Source organism: Bos mutus, chromosome 18 (genome assembly GCF_027580195.1).
Source record: "Bos mutus isolate GX-2022 chromosome 18, NWIPB_WYAK_1.1, whole genome shotgun sequence".
Classification (NCBI taxonomy): domain Eukaryota; kingdom Metazoa; phylum Chordata; class Mammalia; order Artiodactyla; family Bovidae; genus Bos; species Bos mutus.
In genome coordinates, this window is record NC_091634.1 from 60,927,773 (window position 1) to 60,944,610 (window position 16,838).

Genomic DNA, 16,838 nt, shown 5'->3' on the forward strand with positions numbered 1-16,838 from the left:
AGCTACACAGGTGTGGCCCGGGGAAGATACCAAGCCCTCTGGGACAGGACAGAACAGAGAGAAGGCCAACTGCTGGAAAGCCCCTTGCAGCTGCCATGGCCTCAGACGGCTCCCAAGAAAACCCAAGAGAGACAGGACCGGGCTCCCGCCCCTCCCCTGCCTTGCGGCACAGCCCCGGTCCCTCTGGCTGCTGCCTGCTCACTTGCTCGGGCAGAGGACACAGCACAGGGGCCACAGAGACTTTCATTTTCTCCTGACTCTGGTTCCACCAGCATCAAACGACAAGTATTTTGTTTTCAACTGAACTTGAGGTTGGGGGGAACTCTACTCAAAGGTCAGGGAGAGTCCCTTGCAAACCCAAAGGGATCCTCCCCACAAAGAAGGAAGGAGGTAGTAACTATGCGTGGTAACAGATCGTTAACTAATTTGTAGACATTTCACAGAGTATGCAAGTGTGGAATCGTTATGTTGTACACCTGAAGCTAGTATAATGTTATATGTCAGTTATATGTCAATAAAAAAGGAGGAAGGAGGAGGGAGAGGGAGTGGCGGAGCAGGGTGGGGCTGCGGGGTGACACGGGCAGGGAGGGGGAAGCCCCAGGCCAACCCTCCAGCCCCCCCTTGTTCCTCTTCCCACCATCACCTCTCAACTTCCCCTTTCACTACTCACGCCGCCCACCCCCCCCAAATTCCTTTAAACCACACGGAAAACTTGTTGATTTTTTCTTCATCAGAGCAGTCCCCTCTAGACCAATTAGCGATTTGCCTTCGTTGCTGATTTTCTCCCTCAGAAGGCTGCAGACCTGCCTCCGGCCCTCTGCTCCAGGACTCCACAGCTGGAGGGCTCAGAGAGCAAGGGCGAGGACTGCTCTCTGTGGTCCTTGGGTCTTGCGCCGACCCCCTGGGTCATGCGCCAACCCCTCAGGGTCTCCTCTGCCCCCCAACCCCCCTCTCAGGAGCAGGATGGGCCTCGCGCCTCAGCTGTGCAGACAGAGCTGCTTTCTGTGTTCCCTGCCTGTTCCCCAGCCTGAGCCTAGGGAAGAAGAGAAGGGGAGACAAGGAAAAAGCATGCGCACGGGAAAGCATGATCAAACCAGGAGAGATGCCCCTCCAGGCAGGAGACGCCTGTGCTACCCGCTCCCCCACCTCAGCAGCCAGGGGGGGATGTCAGTCAACCCCTTTCCCTCTCTGAGCTTCCTCATTTGCAGTCACATCCTCCTTAAGGAAGAAGCCCTTTGAGGATGTTTTTCAACATCTGATAGCAGAACTGTTGTTTTAATATGATTATTTCACAATACAAATTTAGTACTGACAGCAAAATAAGGAAAAATTACATTTGTCTCTAGATTTCTCTTGTTCCTAGTTCACCTTATTGTACACGGGTAGCAGGCACTGTGTTCATATCATGCATGGCAAAACTACTACATCCACTATGGCTGATTCATGTTGAGGTTTGACAGAAAACAGCAAAATTCTGTAAAGTAATTATATAATTATAATTATATAATTCAATAAAAAATAAATTAATTTTTTTAAAAGCACACTCATTTGAATGCTAACAGCTATAACTGAGGGGGACAGTCTTCACCCCAGGAAGATGATCCTCTCTGAAAACCTGCAGGGATAAGTGCCCTTCAGCATCACTCCTCCTGCCCCACCTCACAGAGAACCCTGCTCCCTTCCTCACTTTCTTCTTATATATTTATTTAATTTTTTGGCTGAGTGGCATGTGGGATCTTAGTTCCTCAACCACGGATCGAACCCAAGCCCCCTGCAGTGGAAGCATGGAATCTTAACCACTGAACCACCGGGGAAGTCCTTCTCCCATTCCTGAAGCAGGAAACCTCTCCAGTTCTCAGCTAGAAAGTTGGGGTGGCCCAAAGCCCAGCCTATGCCCTGGAGCCTTAGGAGAGGTCTGCAATGGCAACGTAAAAGTGTGACTGACAATACGCTGTAATTACAGTCATGATTTATAAATAAGCACCAAGAGGTGCCCCAGAATGGCTGCTTAGGAACACATACAGGCATCCCTGGTAAGCCCAGCATAACTGGAGGAAATGCCTGTTCTCCTCAGCTAGCAGGCAAAGTTCACCTTCTCTCTGTGCAAAATGTCATTTGCAGATATCTGCCCTAATAGTGAGAACTTGTTGCTAAAGAAAAGAGGGGAAAATCTAAAACCCAGGTCCCCAGAGAGCTGGGCCAGCTCCTTTAGTTGGTAAGGGCTCAGATACTGGGACAACACGGTGGGGGAAAGTTGGGGCATGGAAACTGAGAGCGGGGAAGGGTGAGGAAGGCGAAGGCCACCCTCGGCGGAAATGGAGAGACAAGAAGAGACGCAGGCATGCTGAGCATGGACCACAAAGCCCCAGTTGCTTTCAGAATGAACGGGGCCCCTGAGGCTGTGGGGCCCCACCCGCCCAGGGCTGAGGCCCCAAACCTCAGGCAGGCAGCGTGGAGTCCAGAGTAACAAGCTAACCAGGCTTCCGGGCACGCTGTCAGCGTCCTGCACACAGCTCCTCCAAAGCAAGGATGCTTCATCTCCTGCAAACTCCTCCTCCTCCTGACTGCTCCACTTCAGCTAAAGGACCTGACTTCACCCAGGCAAGGAACTGTCTAACCCCAGTCAACTTACTGTCTGTTCCAGATACCTACTTTCATAGTTCTCTAGAATCAGTCCCTTCTTTGCATTTTTACTGCCAAGTTCCAGTCTTCATTACTTCTCACCCGGACCCTAACTAGTTTTCCATTTCCTCCCTCCCTTCTTTCCTTGTCTCCTTATGACCCAGCCATACCCTGCTACCAGCTGCCCTCTGCCTGCTCAGAAACTTGTCGGAAACAAGCCCTCTGTCTGCCGTCTGCCGAGTTAAGTCCTCACTGAACACTGTGCTGGGATTGATCTCTTGCATTCTCTACTGCCTCTTCTTCTGGGGACTCCAATTTTTGGATACGGTTTGGGGGGACTGCCTACTGTGTCACCAGCCCTTCCCTGGCCAAGGGAGGAGGCATGGCCCAGTCTGGGCAACCAGACATCTCCTCCCTGGGAGATGACTCCCAACCTATGGTGACAAAATCCCACAGTACAGCTGGAACAGTTATCCTGGCCCCAGTGGTACCCTGAAGAGGCTGGCCTTTGGCTCCTGACATCCCTACTCCAAGACCCTGGAGGGGGACTTCCCTGGTGGCCCAGTGCTTAAGAATCTGCCTGCCAATGCAGGGCACACGGGTTTGATCTCTGGTCTGGGGAGATTCCACCTGCCACGGAGCAACCAAGCCCATGCACCACGACTACTGACGCCCGCGTGCCCCAGAGCCTGTTCTCCACAGAAGAAGCCACTGCAGCGAGGGGAGCCCGCGCACCGTGGCTGGAGAGCAGCCCCGCTCTCTGCAACGAGAGAAAGCCTGCGAGCAGCAAACATAAAATAAATAAATAATTTCTTAAAGACCTATTTAGAAGGAAAAAAAGACGAATAATTGCTTTTAAAAAAAGACCCTGCAGGGGACTCGGGTCTCGAGTCATTCCTCAGATTCTAGGAGTTCCCATAGCCTTCCAATGAAGTCCTTTCCTACCAAAGTCAGCAAGGTGTTGCTTGTAACCAAACTTCTTTTTAAAATACCTCTCCTATGCTCCAACCAAAAGGGAAAACGCCCTGAAAACGCCGTTATGGTCCCTCCTTCCCCTGCTGGCCAGTACGTTCCCCGGCCTGCAGGCACTGCTGGAACTCTGCCTTCCCCTTCAGGGCCCAACCCAGAGTCCCCTTCTGAGCCCTCTTTGGGGATGACCTCTCCTCCTCTAAACCCACAAGCCCCCAGCTACCCCTTCTGCCTCCCACCGCGGACATCGGAGTACCTGTCTTACCCTCCTCCCGGTGGACAGAGACTTGGTCATCCTCTCCTCCACAACAGCTGGCAGAGTTCCAGACTCAATAAATTCACCAGGCTTTGTGGGCAGACAACTCAAAGGCCAATTACAGGTTTCCTGGGCAAGACAGGCAGTGAGGGACAAAAAGCACGGGGTCAGAAAGACCCTGTCTGGCTTCCATATGCTCCACTTACCAGCTGAGTTTATGGGCAAGTCTCATAAGTTCTGTAAGCCTCAGTTCTTCATCTGTGCTAACCCTGCAACGCTGCTGTGAGAATGTGACGCGCCTACATGCAAGAACATCCAGCCAGGTGCCTGGCTAGAAGTAACCACTCAGGGAACAGCAGCCATCACTCCAGCTATTCACAGCTCCTGGGTTAGCAGATGCTCTTTCGGCGGGTTGAAATCATGAGCCCTGGGCCTGTTGTGTGACCCACAGAGTATCTCTGTTTCTTAGTAACCCCACCTGGGTCTACCTCTGCCTTATAAACCTCCTGAAAAACAGTACGTGAAAAAATGCGTGGCAAAGTTAAAGCACAATGTAAGGGGTTCCTCCTGTTTGTCTCAGTTTCAGAGTCCCAGGCATCCTGTCCAGTGTGCAGCCATGGCCAGCACCCAACCTGCTCAGTCTCAGGGACAGCGCAGATGAGTGCCTGGTTCAGGGTCTGCTTCCCCATGTCCTTCCCCAAAGCCCTGGTGCCTAAATGTCCTGCTTTGTGGTTGGGGTGGGGGGTCCTTCCTTCAAATGGCCACAGCACAGTGTCTGCTATGTGGTTACAGGGGGACTGGGAGCTCAGGCCCTCAAGTCACCCTGACCATTAATCTAGCCAACACTGGAAAGCATGGGAATGGCAGGAAAAGACCAGCCCAGGGAAGCTGCCAGAACAGTCCTGGGTGGGGAAGCCAGGTGGGGGGCAGCCTCTCTGAAGACTTTACATGGGCCTGGATTAATCACCCAGGCAACTCTCATGGCCCCAAACCAGTGGTTCTCAAGTGCTATGGTCAGGAAGCCGGATAGAAATAAAATCTCAGGCCACACCCAGACTGCCTGAATCAGAAATGTCTGGGAGTGGGGCCCAGCAAAATGCGCCTTACACAGCTCTTCAGGGGGATTACTGAACACCTACTCTGTGCCAAGGACCGAGCCGCGGGGTGATATTTCAGAAACAAGGGCACATCTGAAGGACTTTCACAGTCTAACGGGGGCGGAGGGGAAGAGGTCAAAATCAAGTACACAATACACAAGACAGGATGGGGTACAGAATGAAGCAAAGGAATCAGCTCCTCCTCCCCTCGCCAGCTCCTCTCTTTCCAAGTTCGGAAGCAGGAACTCCAATTCTAGGAAACCCACCCGACCCTAGGCTGCTCTTTGAGACTCCACATAACTGCAGGTAGTTTTCAAAAGAAGAGTGATCCTCGCCTGAGGCATCTTTCAGGTCCAGAGGTTTGGCTTGTGGGGAAATGGACCATGAGGCCACACCCAGCGGTTCTTAGCAGCTGAGAAGTTGACCCCATGTGGGCTCTGGGCTGGGAAAGTTCCTAGAGGGCTGTGAGCATGCCACAGCACATCCCGGCACTGCACTCCCACGTAGGGTCACTCCCACAGGCCCCTGGCAAGCTCACATGGTGATCGCAGATGCAGACATAAACACGCACACAGACAGTTGGCCCCCTGGCCCCCCTACCTCCATTCTCAAGTTACAGGGTTAAAGACGTCCTATTCACAGCCAAGGGGGAGGGATGAGAGAGGGGGTGCTGAAGCAGGGAACCATCTGGTTCAGATCAAGATTGCTCATTCAGGACCCCAGTGGAACTCCCAGAGCCTGCCTTCGTGATGGCTCACAGATTTCCCTCCCTCCCCCAACTTCCCACTGAGAAGCTGAAAACTGGGCTAGGAAGGGATCGACCCATAGGCAAATCTGCCAAAGGAAGATAAGAAAACAAAACTAAACCAAAAGAAAAAAAACCAGATACAGGCAAGTCTCCACCACCTCTCTGAGCCCTGGCTCCCTCTTTCCTTCAAACCCTGAACACCACGACTAAACTTGAGATCACCACCTACAGTCACTATGTCTTCCTCCACAAAGAGCTCAGGGGGCACCTAGCAGCATCATTCCCTTTGCCACCAACCATCTCCAAAGTTAGCAGCAGAAGCAAGATAAGGGTTAGGGGTGTGGTCTCCCAGACTTCTCTTATGCCGCCATCTCCACCAATGTAGGAGGTTCCCTCCATCTCGGAGGGATGGTGGAGTCCACCACGTGTAATGAGAGGAAGAAATGACCAACCAGCTTCCAGACAACTGTCCCAAAGACAAGATGGGAGTGTGCATCACTGGCTAGGACTGACTTACTGAGGGACTCCAGAGTGCCCTGAGCCCCCTCGGCAGCTTTAGCTGAAAGAGGCTGCCACTCCCTTCCCACCACCAGCACCTCTCCCCTTTCCCCCAACACCACCTTAGACTCTGTTCTTCAGTGTTTTACTGTAGCTGAAAGCAAGAGGCAAGATGGGAGATGGATGCAGTTGGCAAGAAATAGAAATCAAAAGGCTAACTTGAGTAAATGAGTGATGGGTGGGGGACTCTACAGGCAAAGGAGGCCAGAAATTAAATACAGGAAGGAGGAGGGGGAAACAGAAGTGGGAAAACGCCAAAAGGGAGACTAAAGTGAGCTCAGCAGAGAGCTGCAGTAGGCAACTGGGAAGTTTGGTCCAGTCACAGAGGAATGACTGGAGGGAAGAAATGACTCCCTCATGCCAAGGCAAGGGCTCAGACCAGCCCCACAGGGCTGGGGCATGGACTTGGCTAAGTTCCTGGTTTGTGCCAAGCCTCGGTTTCTCCGAAGTGGGAACGAGGTCAAGCTGTTAGGTCTCATCAGAGAGAACTGGGCCACTGTGGATGGCTTGGGGGCAGTGCCAGGTAGGGGAAAGAGGAGAGAGCTGCTGATGGTGCAAAGACAGCCTGTGGCCAGGAGAAGCGGGGCAAGGGTCTCCAAGGAGTGCACAGGCCAGGAGCGCGCGCGGGGCTGGGGGTGCGAACTAGGCAGTGGACTGAAGTCGCGACTGGGGCACGGAGCGCTTCTCGGGGCTGGGCGCGGGGGCTGGGGACTTCCACCATGGGGTGGAAGAGCCGCGCGTGGGAACGGCTGGAGGTGCAGGAGCAGAAGGCGGGCAACCGGGAGGGAGGCCAGGGCAAGAGGACCACCGCCCCCAAGGGGGAGCCCAGCGCCCCGACCCAGGGGAAGTTGCCGGGGTGGACCAGGAGGGTCTGGGCCGCTGGTCGAGCCAGCTGCCCGCGCGGAGGGGGTTCGTGGCAGCGAGGGGCCCGGGACGCCTTATATCCCGCCCGCCCGCCCGCGCACCTCAGTCAGCTCCGGGCGCCGCGCGGGCCATGCTCGCCGCTCCCGCCGCCGCCGCCGGTGCAGAGAAAGCCGCCGCCTCTGTCGGCGTCCGGACCCGTTAGCTGAGCGGCTCCCCAGTCCGCCCGCAGCGGGCCAGTCCCGCCCTTACCCGCCCCGAGCGAGCCGCCGCCGCCGCCGCCGCCTCAGCCCGGCCCCTCCCCCAACCCAGCCTGACTGGAAAGGAAGGGTGGGGGCGGGGGGCGAGGGCCCCCTCCCCACTCACATCCTTCGGCCCTGCCCCGCCCCCTCCCCCGCTCGCCTAGTCATCCTGGGAAATGGAGTCCAGCGCGCGCTGCGCCGCCAGGAGAGCCCGGCGCGCGGAACTACTACTCCCAGAAGACAGCGCGCCAGCCCGCGCGCTTGTGGGCTTTGTAGTCCCTTGGGGACTCGGGGCGTCTACAGCGCGGGAGGGGAGGGGGATGGGAGGTTTCCACTCCCTTGAGGCCGGGGTACCGACGTCGGAGACAGGGTGTGGGGTGTGCGACGCGCTGTGCCGGGGCTGAATACCTGGACTTCGAGGGGGGCACCCAGCAGCGGAGGATGCCTCTCACACGGCTGTGGTCCGCTGCAGCCGCGCAGGGCTGCAGGCGAAGCCTCTGGCCCGAGAGCCTCACGCTGGGGACGGTTACCATTCTCGCGGAAAGAGCCTTGACCTGAGGCTAGCTTGGCTTCCTGCCCGGGCTCCGCAAGCCGGAGCTGCGGTGAGGCCGCTGCGCCCAGGAGGGAGAAAAATCACCCCACGTGGGCGTGGGGTTTCCCTACCTGGGAAAAGGAGACCGAGTGTCTCGGTTTCCTGGAGTGCTCACCCCCCTGGGGACCTTCTATTGATAATTCCAGTCCGACCCACTCTCTTTCTAGCTGACTCCCTTAGCTCCCTACTGTTTAGGGCACAGTATATACATAAAGCAAAGTGTTAACCATTTTCAATATTTTTCTATGTCTTCTCTTAGCACGTGCTTTCCCCAGTTTCCAGATCCACCTCAAATTGTTAATGAAACTCCCAGTTGCCCTCCAAGCTTTATCGCCTCTGGCAGAGGGAGGCCTGTAAGTCGCTGATTCTTTAACAAGCGTCTATCAGACTCTCCTGGAGAGTTTGTTTAAACACAGCTGACCCATACCCCTCCCGTGGGAGGAGCCTGCTGTGGGATAATATGAATCTCAGAGGAGCCAGGCCATAGAAAGTGGGGTTTCAGGCTGCTGCTGCTAAGTCGCTTCAGTCGTGTCTGACTCTGCGCGACCCCACAGACGGCAGCCCATCAGGCTGCCCCGTCCCTGGGATTCTCCAGGCAAGAACACTGGAGTGGGTTGCCATTTCTTTCTCTAGTGCATGAAAGTGAAAAGTGAAAGTGAAGTCGCTCAGTCGTGTCCGACTCTTAGCGACCCCATGGACTGCAGCCTACCAGGCTCCTCAAAAACGTTCTTTTTAATTTAAATAAATCAATCAGTTGATACAGTAAAAGGAAAATACTACATGAACCTGAGGGCTTCTTTGAGAGCTCAATTGGTAAAGAATCTACCTGCAATGCATGAGACCCTGGTTTGATTCCTGGGTGGGGAAGATCTGGAGAAGGGCTACCCACTCCAGTATTCTTGGACTTCCATGTGGCTCAGCTGGTGAAGAATCCACCAGTAATGTGGATTTGATCCGTGGGTTGGGAAGATCCCCTGGAGAAGGGAAAGGCTACCCACTCCAGTATTCTGGCCTGGAGAATTTCATGGACTGTCTAGTCCATGGGGTTGCAAAGAGTCAGACATGACTGAATGACTTTCACTTTCCACACGAGCCTGAAAGATGTCCCAGTCCTTAGCCTTTAGCATTCTCTTCAAAGCTGGTAAGGTTTTCTGTTCCAAAGGGGAGCTTGTAGGGTATACCTGGTACTACTCCCCAAACTATGGATGCAAGCCAGGGGTTGAGATCTCAGACCTCTAGGATAGGGTCAGCTCTGTAGAATCCTCTGCTTCCAGGTGTTCTATGACCTATAACAGGCTGTGGGATTGAGAGGTGAGAAGGTGGATTCTTGACTTGTCAGGTATCTGAAAGTGACTCTCACACCACACCTACCTGGGTAGACCCTTAACCACTTGCTATCCTGATGTTCTGGGAGCTATAGAACTCCAGGAGGAAACTTGGTGACCTTCACTCTCCGGCACGATCTCAGACCCTTTCAGCTGTGAGATGATCAAGTTCTCTGCTCCACCAAAATCTAACCAGGCTCCTGTAGGCCCTCTTCTCCAATATGTCTCAACCTTGGCCTATAAAAACTATACTCTTGGTTAGGACTCCACTGGTCCACTGCAGTTCAGTCCCTAGTCAGGGAACTAAGATCACATCCCACATGCCACACAGCACAGCCACAAAACCACCCCCCACCCAAAACCAAAAAACTGTACTCTCAACACAGATGACTTTATCCACCCTCCTCCCTGGTGGTTCAGACAGTAAAGACTCTGCCTGCAGTGCAGGAGACCAGGGTTTGATCCCTGAGTTGGGAAGATCCCCGGGAGAAGGGAATGCCTACCCACTCCAGTCTCCTTGCCTGGAGAATTCCATGGACAGAGGAGCCTTGCAGGCTACAGTCCATGGGGCCACAAAGAGCTGGACACGACTGAGGACTGAGCGACTAACACACACAACCTCCCCCCACATTAAAAGACTTAAACACAGTAACATAGTTTCTAACATCTCAAGGCCACGTCCCTGGGATGGCTCTACCCACCCTAAGTGCCTGTCTGATAAAGCTCAAACATTCACTGTTTATTCTAGCCAATACCAGTTATAAGTACCCCCCACCCCTTCTTAGAGCGTTTACTAAAAAGGCTTACAGTTATGACTTCTTCCTTTCCCTTTAAGGTGTGCATTAAATGTATATGTATTATGTGTCTTTCTCAAGGACCTGAAAGCCAGTCCTTTGAAATATAATTACTGGAAAGAATAGGGCCTCTGTGGGAGAGTAGAATCCTAACTTCAATACTTGCCAGCTAACAGATACAGCTGACCTAATCAGTATTTACACTGACCAACTCTTTGTACTTTTTCACTTCTCTGCTCACCTCCCTCCATACTTCTTCATTCTCCCTTTAACGTGCCCAGTCACCTCTGTGTAAATCCAAGTTGCAGTGTTTATCAATAATATATTGGTTAAAATCTGTCCTTACCACTTTAACTAGTGCCTGCTTTGTTTATTTTTCAGTCAATTATTAAGATTTTTTGTTTGTTAACTATTAAGATGTTTTTGTTTATCTTTGACAAAATGGATATAAGCGGTGAGCCCTGGGGCCCCAGGCTCCAGCCTCCCTCCCATCCACCAAAGGCCAAAGGGTGAGTTATTGCTAGGTCCTTGGGCACGTAGCCCAGAGGACACCAGAGGCATTGGACCCTGACTAATGTTGACCTCTCTGGTGAATGCTTGAATGCTTTTCTGTTTTTTAGTTTTTTGATTTGCATCCCTGTCACAGACTATAGTGCATGCGTGTTCCGTCATGTCTGACTCTTTGCGACCCCATGGACCGTACGTAGCCCGCCAGACTACTCTGTTCATGAGATTCTCCAGGCAAGAATACTGGACTGGGTTGCCATTTCCTATTGCAGGGGATCTTCCCAACCCAGGGATCGAAGCTGCATCTCTTGCATCTCCTGCATTGGCAGGCAGATTCTTAACCGCTGCGCCACCTGGGAAGCCTGTCACAGACTACAGGGGGGTAAGTAATCCACATACAACGCCACGCTCTGCCCCTAAGCCCAGCTGCCAGTCCTTCCTTGAGGACTTTGCCTCTGCACCTGAGTCGCATGCCGTGGTGGCTTTCCCTTGCAGGCAGAAGGGATGAGTCTCTTTGTGTTCACACCCATCACCCAAATGTCTGTTAGCAGATTACCCGGAAGGTGTCATTTCATGGGCAGCGCAGGGAACCTCTCTATCCCACAACTCCCACAGGAGCTCCCATCATCACCCAACTATCTCCCAGTTAGATGTCAAATTGCTTTTTACCCATTTCCTCTTGCTAGTTTTGATTTCCTATCCTCTCCACCCATCCAAATTCTGCCCGACTGTTTGAAGTCTACCTTGAGTTTTCCTTCCTCCTCAAGGTTCTCCCCAGCTGCCTCAGCTGCACAGCCACCTGCGAACATCACCCCTCATGTCACACTTGAATTGGCGTCATTGACTTAAAAGCCTACCTTTGCTGTTGACCATCCACAGCAAGGGAAGCAGTGGACCAGGAAGTGAAGGAGACAGAGGAGCCATAGGGCTTTGGAGGCAAACTGCAACTAAGTAGCAAGATGCAAAGAGGAGGTGGCTCCCTCCCTCCCCTGCTTTCTGGTTGACCCAGAAAGGTCAGCTCCCACACCTAATGGTCTGTGTGAACCCCAGCAAACTACACAGTTCTGTGATCTGTAAAATGGCGATAATAATAACAGAATGGCCGTAATAAGAGACCCTTCTTGTAGAGCTGTTATAAAGAGTAAATGGAAAAAAAAATGATGTTGGATAGAAAGACTGTCAAAAAGAAATCAAGTCAATCTGGATATTTAATGTGATCACAGTACAAATACCAGCAGCATTTGTTTTTTTTTTTTTTTTTTTGGAGAGGGAGGAAGAGGAGCAGGTCAGTTTATTTTAAAAATTCATTTGGAGGGCTTCCCTGATAGTCCAGTGGGTAAGAATCTGCCTTGCAATGCAGGGGATATTGATTAGATCCCTAGTCAGGGAAGATCCCACATGTTGCTGAACAAGCTCTACAACTATTAAGCCAGCACTCTGCAGCCTGCAAGCCACAGCTACCGAAGCCCACATGCTGAGAGCCGTGTTCTGCCACAAGAAAAGCCACTGCAAGGAGAGTGCAATAAAGACCCACCACAGCCAATAAAGAAATCTTTTTTAAAAATTCATTTGAAAAATAATAAGCAAGATTAGTGCCAACAGTTAAAAAAAAATCAATCAATTGTCAAATCTAAGAAAGAAATGGAAAAATCTATTTGAGGCAACCTGAGGACTGCTCTGCCCATCAGAAGTCAAAGCACAATTATATAAGTTCTTGAGACAAAAGGTTATTCATCAGATGACATATTGACAGACCCCAGATGTTCATGTACAAAGCAACTGGTGTGTCATCATGACCACTTACGAGATTAAGGAAGGTTATCTCCTAAGGAGGTCTGGTTTATGCAAGTACACAACACACTCTAAAGGAGAGAGAGGAGGCCCAAATGGGCAAAGAAACATGAATTTTATTTAATCATGAGTCAGGAAATTTTTGAAAAACTAATAGTATGCAGTAGTGAATGTCCTCTCAGATATTAAACATATTATAAACATACCTTTAGAATACTGTAATAGATCAATATATAGACCTGCAAGTCTACAAATAAACTCAGATACTCACAGAAATTGACATATGGTAAAGATACATTTCAAATAAGGGAGAGGAAAGATGAATTATTCTATAAATGGTATAGGGACAGTTGGAGAACCATCTGCTCAAATATTAACTTAGCTCTGGATCTAGTTAAAAAAAATCACCAATGGCTACCAATATGAAAAATGAAGACAGATAATGGACCCCTGACGGAAGTAAAATATTCAGAAAGTAGTGGTGAAAAAATAAATCACCCCAAATCTGACAACTACCAATGTACAGAAAGTACAGGTATTTGAGAGGAATGTTTTATTTGAAACTATGGGGATGCAATCTAAAAAATTCAGTGAGAAACTCTATAGGACAAATGACACAATTTCTTCAATGAATACATTGAAAAAAATTTTAAGACAGAGGAGAATCTGTAAATTAAAACAAGCTATATTAACCAATTGCAATGTATGGACTTTGTTTGACTCATAATTCCAACAAACTGAAAAAAATTGCATGAGAAGAGTGGAAGTTTGAACACAAACCATTGGATATTGAATAATTATTATTCGTTTTAAGTGTATTAATGATATTATAGTTAGTTGTGTGTGTGTGTGTGCTTAAGAGATTTCGTTTAGTGATATATACCGAAATCTTATTTATGGAATGATGTCTGAGGTTTGCTTCAAAATAATTCCGGGTTGGGGTAAAGGTATAGACGCAAGGCAGGCTAAAGTGGTAATTATTGAACCTGGGAGAGCAGATGGTCACTTGGACAAGTTCATTTTAACATTTTTTTTTCTACTTTTGCATGCACAGTATTTAAAGTTTTACATAATAAAATGTTTTGGGTTTTTTTTGCTCAAGTATAGTTGATTTACAATGTGTTAGTTTCAAGTGTACAGCAAAGTGATTCAGTTATGCATACACGTGTGTGTGCTCTGCTCAGTCGTGTCCAACTCTCTGCAACCCCATGGACTATAGCCCACCAGGCTCCTCTGTCCATGGAATTTTCCAGGCAAGAATACTGGAGTGGGTTGCCATTTCCTTCTCCAGGGGATCTTTCCAACCCAGGGATTGAACCTGCATCTCTTGTGCCTCCTGCAATGACAGGCAGATTCTCTACCACCTCTCCCCTTCAGTTCAGTTCAGTAGCTCAGTTGTGTCCAACTCTTTTCGACCCCATGGACTGCAGCATGCCAGGCCTCCCTGTCCATCACCAAGCTGGAGTTTACTCAAACTCATGTCCACTGAGTCAGTGATGCCATCCAACCATCGCATCCTCTGTCATCTCCTTCTCCTCCTGCCTTCAATCTTTCCCAGCATCAGGGTCTTTTCCAATGAGTCAGTTCTTACATTAGGTGGCCAAAGTATTGGAGATTCAACTTCAGCATCAGTCCTTCCAATGAACAGTCAGGACTGATCTCCTTTAGGATGGACTAGTTGAATCTCTTTGCAGTCCAAGGGACTATCAAGAGTCTTCTCCAACACCACAGTTCAAAAGCATCATTTCTTCCGTGTGCAGCTTTGTTTATAGTCCAACTCTCACATCCATACATGACTACTGGAAAAACCATAGCTTTCACTAGATGGACCTTTGGTAGCAAAGTAATGTCCCTGCTTTTTAATATACCCTCTAGGTTGGTCATAACTTTTCTTCCAAGGAGAAAGTGTCTTTAATTTCATGGCTGCAGTCACCATCCACAGTGATTATGCAGCCCCCCAAAATAAAGTCAGCCACTGTTTCCACTGTTTCCCCATCTATTTGCCATGAAGTGATGGGACTGGATGCCATGATCTTAGTTTTCTGAATGTTGAGTTTTAAGCCCACTTTTTCACTGTCCTCTTTCACTTCATCAAGAGGCTCTTTAGTTCTTTGCTTTCTGCCATAAGTGTGGTGTCATCTGCATATCTGAGGTTTTGATATTTTTCCTGGCAATCTTGATTCCAGCTTGTGCTTCCTCCAGCCCAGCGTTTCTCATGATGTACTCTGCATATAAGTTAAATAAGCAGGATGACAAAATACAGCCTTGAGTACTCCTTTCTCTATTTGGAACCAGTCTGTTGTTCCATGTCCAGTTCTAACTGTTGCTTCCTGACCTGCATACAAATTTCTCAAGAGGCAGGTCAGGTGGTCTGGTATTCCCATCTCTTTCAGAATTTTCCAGTTTCATGTGATCCACACAAAGGCTTTGGCATAGTCAATAAAGCAGAAATAGCTGTTTTTCTGGAACTCTCTTGCTTTTTCGATGATCCAACAGATGTTGGCAATTTGCTCTCTGGTTCCTCTCCCTTTTCTAAACCCAGTTTGAACATCTGAAAGTTCACAGTTCATGTACTGTTGAAGCCTGGCCTGGAGAATTTGGAGCATTACTTTACTAAAGTGTGAGATGAGTGCAATTGTGTGGTGGTTTGAGCATTCCTTGGCATTGTCTTTCTTTGGGATTGGAATGAAGACTGACTTTCCCAGTCCTGTGGCCACTGCTGAGTTTTCCAAATTTGCTGGCATATTGAGTGCAGCACTTTCACAGCATCATCTTTTAGGATTTGAATTACTTCAACTGGAATTCCATCACCTCCACTAGCTTTGTTCGTAGTGATGCTTCCTAAGGCCCACTTGACTTCACGTTCCGGTTCTAGGTGAGTGATCACACCATCATGATTATCTGGGTCATGAAGATCTTTTTTGTATACTTCTTCTGTGTATTGTATATTGTCACCCTGGTTATTTAACTTCTATGCAGAGTACATCATGAGAAACGCTGGGCTGGAAAAAGCACAAGCTGGAATCAAGATTGCCAGCAGAAATATCAATAACCTCAGATATGCAGATGACATCACCTTTATGGCAGAAAGTGAAGAGGAACTAAAAAGCCTCTTGATGAAAGTGAAAGTGGAGAGTGAAAAAGTTGGCTTAAAGCTCAACATTCAGAAAACTAAGATCATGGCATCTGGTCCCATCACTTCATGGGAAATAGATGGGCAAGCAGTGGAAACAATGTCAGACTTTATTTTTATGGGCTCCAGAATCACTGCAGATAGTGATTGCAGCCATGAAATGAAAAGACGCTTACTCCTTGGAAGGAAAATTATGACCAACCTAGATAGCCTATTAAAAAGCAGAGACATTAATTACTTTGTCAACAAAGGTCCGTCTAGTCAAGGCTATGGTTTTTCCAGTGGTCATATATGGATATGAGAGTTGAACTGTGAAGAAAGCTGAGCGCTGAAGAATTGATGCTTATGGATGTGGTGTTGGAGAAGACTCTTGAGGGTCCCTTGGACTGCAAGGAGATCCAACCAGTCCATTCTAAAGGAGATCAATCCTGGGATTTCTTTGGAAGGACTGATGCTAAAGCTGAAACTTCAGTACTTAAGCCACCTCATGGAAGAGTTGACTCATTGGAAAAGACTCTGATGCTGGGAGGGATTGGGGGCAGGAGGAGAAGGGGACGACAGAGGTTGAGATGGCTGGATGGCATCACCGACTGGATGGACATGAGTTTGGGTGAACTCTGGTAGTTGGTGATGGACAGGGAGGCCTGGCGTGCTGTGATTCATGGGGTGGCAAAGAGTCGGACACGACTTAGCGACTGAACTGAACTGATTTGTGTATTTTTGCCATGTCTTAATATCTTCTGCTTCTGTTAGGTCCATACAATTTCTGTCCTTTATTGTGACCGTCTTTACATGAAATGTTTGTTCCCTTGGTATCTCTAATTTCCTTGAAGATATCTCTAGTCTTTCCCATTCTATTGTTTTCCTCTATTTCTTTGCATTGATCTCTGAGGAAGGCTTTCTTATCTCTCCTTGCTATTCTTTGGAACTCTGCATTCAAATGGGTATATCTTTCCTTTTCTCCTTTGCTTTTTGCTTCCCTTCTTTCCACAGCTATTTGTAAGTCCTCCTCAGACAGCCATTTTGCCTTTTTGCATTTCTCTTTCTTGGGGATGGTCTTGATCCCTGTCTCCTGTACAGTGTCACATAAGGGCTTTTTTCAGATTCTTTTCCATTAGAGGTTATTACACAATATTGAGTATAGTTCCCTGTGTTATATAGCAGGTCTTTGCTGTTTACCTATTTTATGTATAGTAGTGTTCTTGCCTGGAGAATCCCAGGGACGGGGGAGTCTGGTAGGCTGCCGTCTATGGGGTCGCACAGAGTCGGACACGACTGAAGCGACGCAGCAGCAGCAGCAGCAGCAGCAGCAGCAGTGTGTATATATTGAGGAGGAAATGGCA

General features: G+C 49.4%; 1 protein-coding gene across 1 annotated transcript in view; it reads right to left on the bottom strand.

Moving 5' to 3' along the window:
* ST3GAL2 (ST3 beta-galactoside alpha-2,3-sialyltransferase 2) overlaps positions 1–7,384 on the bottom strand; it is a 47,327-nt gene extending 39,943 nt beyond the window's left edge. The window contains exon 1 of the mRNA XM_070388741.1: positions 7,216–7,384. The gene's annotated coding sequence lies outside the window, so the exon portion shown is untranslated. The remainder of the gene's footprint in view (positions 1–7,215) is intronic.
* Between the last annotated feature and the right edge of the window lie 9,454 nt (positions 7,385–16,838).